Source organism: Leptidea sinapis, chromosome 23 (genome assembly GCF_905404315.1).
Source record: "Leptidea sinapis chromosome 23, ilLepSina1.1, whole genome shotgun sequence".
Classification (NCBI taxonomy): domain Eukaryota; kingdom Metazoa; phylum Arthropoda; class Insecta; order Lepidoptera; family Pieridae; genus Leptidea; species Leptidea sinapis.
In genome coordinates, this window is record NC_066287.1 from 2,734,635 (window position 1) to 2,742,898 (window position 8,264).

An 8,264-nucleotide genomic window follows, 5' to 3' on the forward strand; every position below is an offset into this window, starting at 1 on the left:
TCAAATCTCGTTTGGTGCTTTCAATAAGGAACGCAACGTGAACATATATTATTCATGGTCAATAGTTCCGTCGTTATTGTTGAACACTTCATGGTACAGAAATCCACCCGACGCACAGTGCGTAATTTTCATAATCTAGAGAGACAAAAGTCTTGGACCCATACTGTACAAATTTACTACGCGATAAAATGTATAGAATCAAATTGAAAGACATTGTCAAGGTTTTAGACATATATTGCAACATTATTATATTATAACATATAACACAAAAATGACAATACACAACAAAAAAACACGTAAGTAATTATTCGAATGCACAAAAAAAATACAGATTTATTAAAAATAGAGATTCGTTTGAAGAATCACGAAGACCCTGAACACGAAGGAATTTAGTCAGAATAATGGGATTCTCCAAACTCATGGGTATCAGAATCTGAATGTTCTGACTGAATTTTTTCGTGTTCAATATCAGGAGTTCTAATGTCTAATAACTCACAGACTTCAAGAGACATTTTGCAATGTAGGGGTCTGAAGATACAAGTAAACGATTTATTAAATGTGTTCGTATCCACTCTTGAAGTTTTTCGCGTAAATAATTCTCTAAATTTTCTGTTGTCCTTATTTCTAGCCTCTTGTGCTTCTTCCGAAAGTTGGCCTATTGGAAGAACACAAGAAGCAATAATATCTTTTCCGTGAAAGAGTATTTTGTGGACACTAACGGGCATTGGGTACCATGAGTACTCTTTGATGTATAGGTCTCTCGTTTGCTTAGCGAATTCCTGAAACTTATTGATATTAATGTGAAATCCGCTGTTTATACATTCTAAGATAACATGGAAGCGCTTGATAAGCTCAACATTAACACCTGTTATTTCAGCGGACATTTCAGGATTTCTGAAAAACTTACGGGCTGTATTACCATCATTGGTATTTCCAGTTTGTTGTTTAGGCATATCTACTAATAAGCCTAACTCCCTCCTGAACTTTTCTTGTACTTGCTTCTTTTTCTCGGCAACTTTATTTTTATTCTCCGCTCCTGGAGCCTGCCACAATTTTATATCAAGTCTATATGAAATGTGCAATATGCATTCAAAAAATCTAATCCATGAATGTAGAGGTGACAGGCCCAGAGAAAGAAAATTGCTGTTTACCGGCTTTTCTAAGATGCGACTTTCATTATTCATGTCCTTAGGCTTTGCACCACATAAATAGCAAGTTTGTGTGGACGAACATGATGCTACTGCGTTACAAATTTTGCCGTCAATCATGCAAAATATCAGTGTTGGCTTAACCAGGACTTCCATGTCATTTACAACAATTTTAGTAGGTGAGAGTGAAGTTACTTGTTGCTTAATTTTATTCACCTCCGTCGTTATAACATTTACGGTTTCCTTGGCAAACACGAACTTGATGGGACGACAATATCTGGTCGAAGCTGGCGAAGGGTTTTGCCACACAATGTTTTCAACATTCTGGGTATTTATTGAATTAATTTGAATAGGCACCATCGATACGCTGAACAAACTTTCGTCACTGCAATGTTCTTCAGAAAATTTCTGTTTGAATTTATTTTGCTCCGCTCCATCACAACCCCATTTCACAATTATATCTAGACCTTTTAAGTCACTTATAGTTTTCAGTACTTCTTCTTGCACTTTACATAATCGTATAATCGTGTGATCCATAAGAGTTTGCAAGTTAATTTCGGCGCACGTTTCTGTGACATTAATGCCACCAGGATAGCACGATTGTTTTGCCGCTTTAACTCTGTAGTAAGGTGGATATATTTTCTTGTTAATGCCTTTAACTTGCTCTCTTATTAAACAATATTGATGTGTCGAGAGATTCGCATCGACCATTAATGCGAGAGCTTGATCTGCCGAAAGCCCGACGGGTTTTGAGCTCTCTATAACCTTCCGCGCTTTTTTAATTACAGTACCTCTTCTAGGCGAAAACTGACAAAGTTCTTTTACAATTGCCGCCGAATCTTTTTTTCCTTCCTTGCGAAGTTGTACTTCGGTTGCCATTGATATCTCTTGTAGACTTGATGTTTCAAGAAGATGTTGAATGCGTCGTCTTTTTGTTTTAGTGCTCAAACTTTCAAAGTCTTTTTGCGGTCTTCCGAGCGAACCCGAACTCGTTCCAGGTATTGACACACCTCCGAGCGCTTCAGTGGAAATATCAGGTAACGGTACGTTTCCTTCTAACCACGCAGAATTTGTATTTAGGAATCGATCTCGATGTCTTCCTGACTTCGACCATTTTTCTTCGATTTTTTGGCAAAAACTTCTGATAGTCACTTTTAAATTTTTTATAACGTCATCCGGAATGAACTAATGAAAATGAAATGGTTACCAAATTCCTGCAATATAAGATGTAATAAAGCATCCGTTCTTATTTCTTTTGCGTTAGCAAACCAAACGTCGAAAAATTTTCTACGTGATATTTGCGTTGGCATTCTGAAAAAAAAAAAAAAAGTTCTATGAGTGTCGCAAATATTCGCAAACAAATTAACGTTTTTGTTTTTGCTTATAAATAGTTCTTTCGAATAAATATAATAAGGGATCTGTATATTTCGATATAATGCACTAAAACTCAACAACAAATTGACTTTGTAATACTTCGACTAATAAATAACCTCTGTCAATTCAAATGGCGCTTGTGACAACATTTTAAGACTGATTAAAACAAATAAACATGGAAACTTACCTCAAAACTCAGAAGAAAACAATAACAACTCACAATAACTAGTAGCGCTAATAAACACAGTATATTCAACGAGCAAACTCAGCCGAATAACGCGATATGTTAGCGTTTGGTCCATGCAACTCAGGTAGGTGGCTCTTCCGACCCTTTTTCTATTGCGTGGTGCGAGTTCTTGGAAAATAAACTTTAGGGACGCGTAATATGGTTTGTCTTCTTGGAATATAAATAACAATTTGACCAGGATAGACTAGTGTGGAATTTGACTTTTGTCTCTTTAGATTATGAATATTTCACACTGTGCGACGCGGGAAATTGGGTGTCATGGGTCTTACCGAATGTGCCTACTGTTTCTGTCATTGCAACAATATGTAAGCATTATTGTGTTTCGGTTTGAAGGGCGCTGTAACTAGTGAAATGTCTGGACAAATGAGACATAACTCAAAATTACGAGTTAAATTGCAATACTACTCAATATTTTGTGTTGAATCTGCCTGCACTGTAATCGGCAAAACTCATCTCTTACCATCAGTTGAATGTACAACTTCCTTAAGGAAGCAACCTTACTTCGGAAGAGTAAGCAGAAAACACGCAAACATGGTGTTTTAGACAAGTTTTGTGTTGAAAGTATAGCATTTCGAGCTATGAACACTATTTAATTCTGTTACACATATCCTTAAGTCTTATTTGTAGGTTGCTAATGCTTGCTGTTGGTTATAGTTAACACTGCCGAGCCTTTTTGAACTACCACTTTTCTTTGAAGTTAAACAAGTTTTTTGGCATGGCGTAACGCATTTTTTTGATACTTCTCTCAGAAGTTATTCTTATAGCTTGTTATTTTTTTGTGTAGGTTCATTTATTCAGATTAGTAGTGAAAAACTGTTTTCCACCCAAGAATTTTGAAAATATTGGCTTTGTTACATAGATGGCGGGCCAGCAGCCGTGAACTCATATCGCTCAAGGCAGCTGGCATTTAGTGTCGCCTTAAAAGCCGGCAACACTCCTCTGGTGTTGCAAGAGAATGTGGGCCGTGGTGATAACTTAACACCAGGTGACCCGTACGCTCTTTTTTCCTTCTTTTCCATAAAAAAAAAACAGATAAAATATTGAGAGTGCCACGTAATCAACATTTAGATGGACAAAGTCGGTGGTAACCACTCATTGTAAAAAAATGTGTTGCCAAGTATTTTTTATAGTAAACTAAGTAATGATATGTCCACGCAATAAAACATTTTATGTACAAATAAGGTTGTCCAACTCCATTACAAAATGAGAATGTCCATATTAAACCTTTCTTCCACTAGTTATGCGAAAAGATACTTGTGTAATATGTTTTTTGTGCTTAACTTATATTTTATGTTTGACGTATTTTTTGGTTAATAGATTTATCTCTAGTATAGTGTGAAGTGTATATTCAAGTTTTTAATTTAATAAGTGACACTATCAATTTACAACAACAACTTAATAATGTAACCAAAACGTTAGAGTGCTGCAGAGGTTTGTATTCAAAATAGTTTTTACTTATTATGCTGCGGCCATATTGTCGCGATAAAGTGAGTACTTGCATTATAACGGCATATGAGCAATAGTTCATCAAATCAGTTACATAATATTATTATAAACGTTTTTGGAGATATTTTTACTAGCCAAAACCACATTTTGAAGTTAATATTAAAATTGAAACCAATATAATGGCGTACTCGTTTTGAAATTTAAATATGAAATAACTTAAGTGAACTTTTGTTCTTTTTGAGAAATAAACTCTTTAAACCTTAAATATATTTAAGTATTGAATGTTGTATTTTTTTACTATTTTCAAAATGTTGGACAGAATTTTTTTTTCCAATATTTTAGTTTTTAGTTACTTTGCCTTGCCTTTTTTATATTAAATACATGTTTCAAGTCGGTATTTTTTGTGAAAATTTTCTAAAAAAAAAATTTATTGAATTAGGCGTTACTTTGCGGAAATCCATAATTATACAAATGATTTAAGTTTTGTTTAGTGTTAATTCCGCCAATATTTGTTTTTAAAAACAATTCGAAACGAGAGTTTCTCGTGCCAGATTTCGGCGAGACAACACGTCCTGAGGATGCCTCGTGTAGAGGCGAAACACGTGTCGAATTGTTTTTAAAAATAAATATTAGCGGAATTAACACTAAAGAAAACTTAAATCATTTGTATGAAAATTTTCTAACCAAAGAGTCGTACAATAAGTAAAATACAGTTAGTTTGTAATGTTGTTTGTTTCGATGGAAATCGAATAATCTATATTATTAACACAGTTTCTCGTTTCGCTTTGCCAGTGGAAAATGAGCTTTATAGCAAACAACATATTATTACCAAGACCAATATCAATAATTTCACTGAAAAACCATCTTAAATTGCGCATTTTAACAGAATTGTCACCTTGTTTACAACTTTGGGGGCAATCAAAAGAATTTATTAACAATAAAACGGGTTAATAAAAGCCTTATCATTAGATATTCATTTAGGGTTCTGTTGTAAAGTAATATTCGTTTGAGATTGACTGACTAATGATGGTAAAGGTTTGTAAAGCACTTTGTTTCAGTTCAGTGCAGTCCTCGGGGCCTACTCCTAAAATCGATATTCGATATATCGTGGCATTGGTCGTGTCGACTCCTACTCTTAGTTACATCGTATTCAATGTCGAAACGATGATTGAACGAACGAAACATTTTTCGATATCGTCGGTCCTAACTCTACTCTTAGTTAAAATGTCAGAGACGAATATTCGAATACGACAAACAATCAAACGTCATTTTTACGTTTACATTATCGTTTCAAGTTGTGTAGATATATTTGCCATACAATATACATACTTAATAAATAAAATTAAAATAATTATATGTGATTTACTATTCAACAGGATTTATTTACTACCAAGTAATTTAAGTCATTTTGTTGATCGTTTATGCGTAGAAAGTAATGCAAATGGCCGCCTGAGAAATAGAAAGTCGACGAGAAGGGTTGAGTTACATTTTTTTACATTTTATTATCCGCAAGTTTTGTATTATTTATTAAATTTTAAATGGTCATATTATATTTATATTCATCACATAATTTTTGAATATTTACATTTTGTGTAAATGATGCAAATTGGTGGTGAAAAGTCTGGCATGGGCCTAAGCGCCTAAGCTATGTTCTTGTTTGTTTGTAACTGTCGCATTAGGTAATACCTGTAATGATAGTTGCTATGTGTGTGAAATAAATAAATAAACGTTTTGATTTTTGACACTTAGCAGTTAGCAGCGACGTATTACAGATTATACATCGTTTGCGCATAATTCGTTCACTCTATCATCGTAAAAAAATCAAAATATTAGTCAATGGTTACGATGTTGTTACGATAAACGATATGGAATACGAACATTTGTTAGAGTAGGGTAAGTGCGATATATTCGGGTTATTATCGTATCGTTCTGAATACATCGTTGTCGATTTTGCGAGTACTGTTTCATTGCGAACAATGCATGCGACAAGCATATATTTGTAATAATGGACTACATCTATATTTTCACCAGCAATGCTACCAAATCTGATCTTGTTTTCGTCGTTCCAACAATCGTGTCCTACATTTCAATATTAATAAAATACTTTGTATGTGCCACCTATTGATAGGTTTGAAGTCAGTGCCGAGCCAAATGTAATAGAGGTACCTACACTCGCCACGCGTAACTTTGAGCGGGATAGCTTCATGTAGAACAAAACAACCCGAGTGGCCAGACGCCGTTGATAATTACAGTAAGTAAGCTGTTTATAATATTAAGTTTTATTTTGTTTAGGACATGCCACCGACTTAAATTCTATCAAAAGGTAGCAAACAAATAACTATTATTTATATATCTTTATATATATAATTCTTGTGTGCGTGTGTATGTCACTGAACTCCTTCTAGACGGCTGGACCGATTCTAATGAAACTTTCTGTGTGTATTCAGGTGGATTCGAGAATGGTTTAGATTCACAATTGAACTACCTCCTAAACGGCTGGACCGATTTTGATGATATTTTTGTTTGTTTCAGTGAATTTGAGATTGGTTTAGATTCTCAATTCCGCCCATATAATATAATTCTCCTGCTCATGTGTATGTTAGTGAACTGCTCCTAACGGCTGGACCGATTTTTCAAATTTAAAACATGTGTACAGGACAACGTCTGTTGGGTCCACTAGTATTTATTATATTATATTATTATATTTTTCTTAATTAATAAAAGGTATTAGTTAGGTTTGCATAAGAGGTGTATTAAATTAAAACTTTATTTAGTTACTAGTTGATACCCGCGACTTCGTCCGCGTACACACATGACTAAGCACGTAGTACTTATAAAAAATCTTTATTTCTTAAAACTTTATTAACTTTATATTAAATGAAGGTATCGCCATATTTTATCAATTTACATAAAAATAATCTGATAGATAGTTAAAAATTGTAAGTAACTTACCAACTATGGTTAGCTAAAATTCAGTTTCTTTTTTACCTCCTGAGAAAGATATAAAAAATCTAATTAGTTATTAATTTTAAACGATTATATTAATTTGATGTCTAAACGACGGGGGACACATCAGATTTTCATTTAATTTAGAGCATTTTCATATTTATTAACCATTTAAACCTTCTCTGGACTTCCACAAATAATTCAAGACCAAAATTTGCCAAATCGGTCCAACAGTACTCGAGTTTTAGCGAGACTAACGAACAGCAATTCATTTTTATATATATATATAGATTTTATAGTTTTTAAAGTCGGTTTTTTGTTGGTAAGAGCGCTGGGGCGTACCCCGAGAGATGTGCGTTTGAATTCACATCGTCTGTTTAGTACAATTTAAATCTGTAAAAGTAATAATCCTACGGAACCAAAACAACACAAAATACTTACTTTATTTTATTAGTCATTTAATTTAAACACAAACTTGTAAAATGCCTCATAAACCATCTTAGTGTTGGTTTTATTCAAAACTCGCTATATTCATTCTAAACAACTCCTTATACGGTTGTAATAAAGTTGACATTTATATGTGATATAAGTGTTTTTATTATGATAGGCGGTTGTTTTGAACCACAGTTTTGAACGGATGTGGTAGGAGACAATAAAATGTTTTTTATATTTTTTACCAGTGGGGGGGTCCTTTGCACAGGATGCCGGCTAGATTATGGGTACCACAACAGCGCCTATTTCTGCCGTGAATCAGTAATGTGTAAGAATTATTGTGTTTCGGTCTGAAGGGCGCCGTAGCTAGTGAAATTACTGGGCAAATGAGACTTAACATCTTATGTGACGAGCGCGGTTGTAGTGCCGCTCAGAATTTTTGGGTCTTTCATGAACTGTAATCACTGCATTGTAATGGGCAGGCCTATCAATGACTATCAGCTGAACGTCCAGCCGGTCTCGTCACTTATATTTATAAAAATAAACAAATTCTAAAAAGGCTTTGACTCCTAAGTATGGGAACAGATTTTGAAAGTATCCTGTGTCATGTTTTGTCGTGGCTGATTATAAGATTTATATTATCATATGTGTTGTTGATTATGTTAATTTTA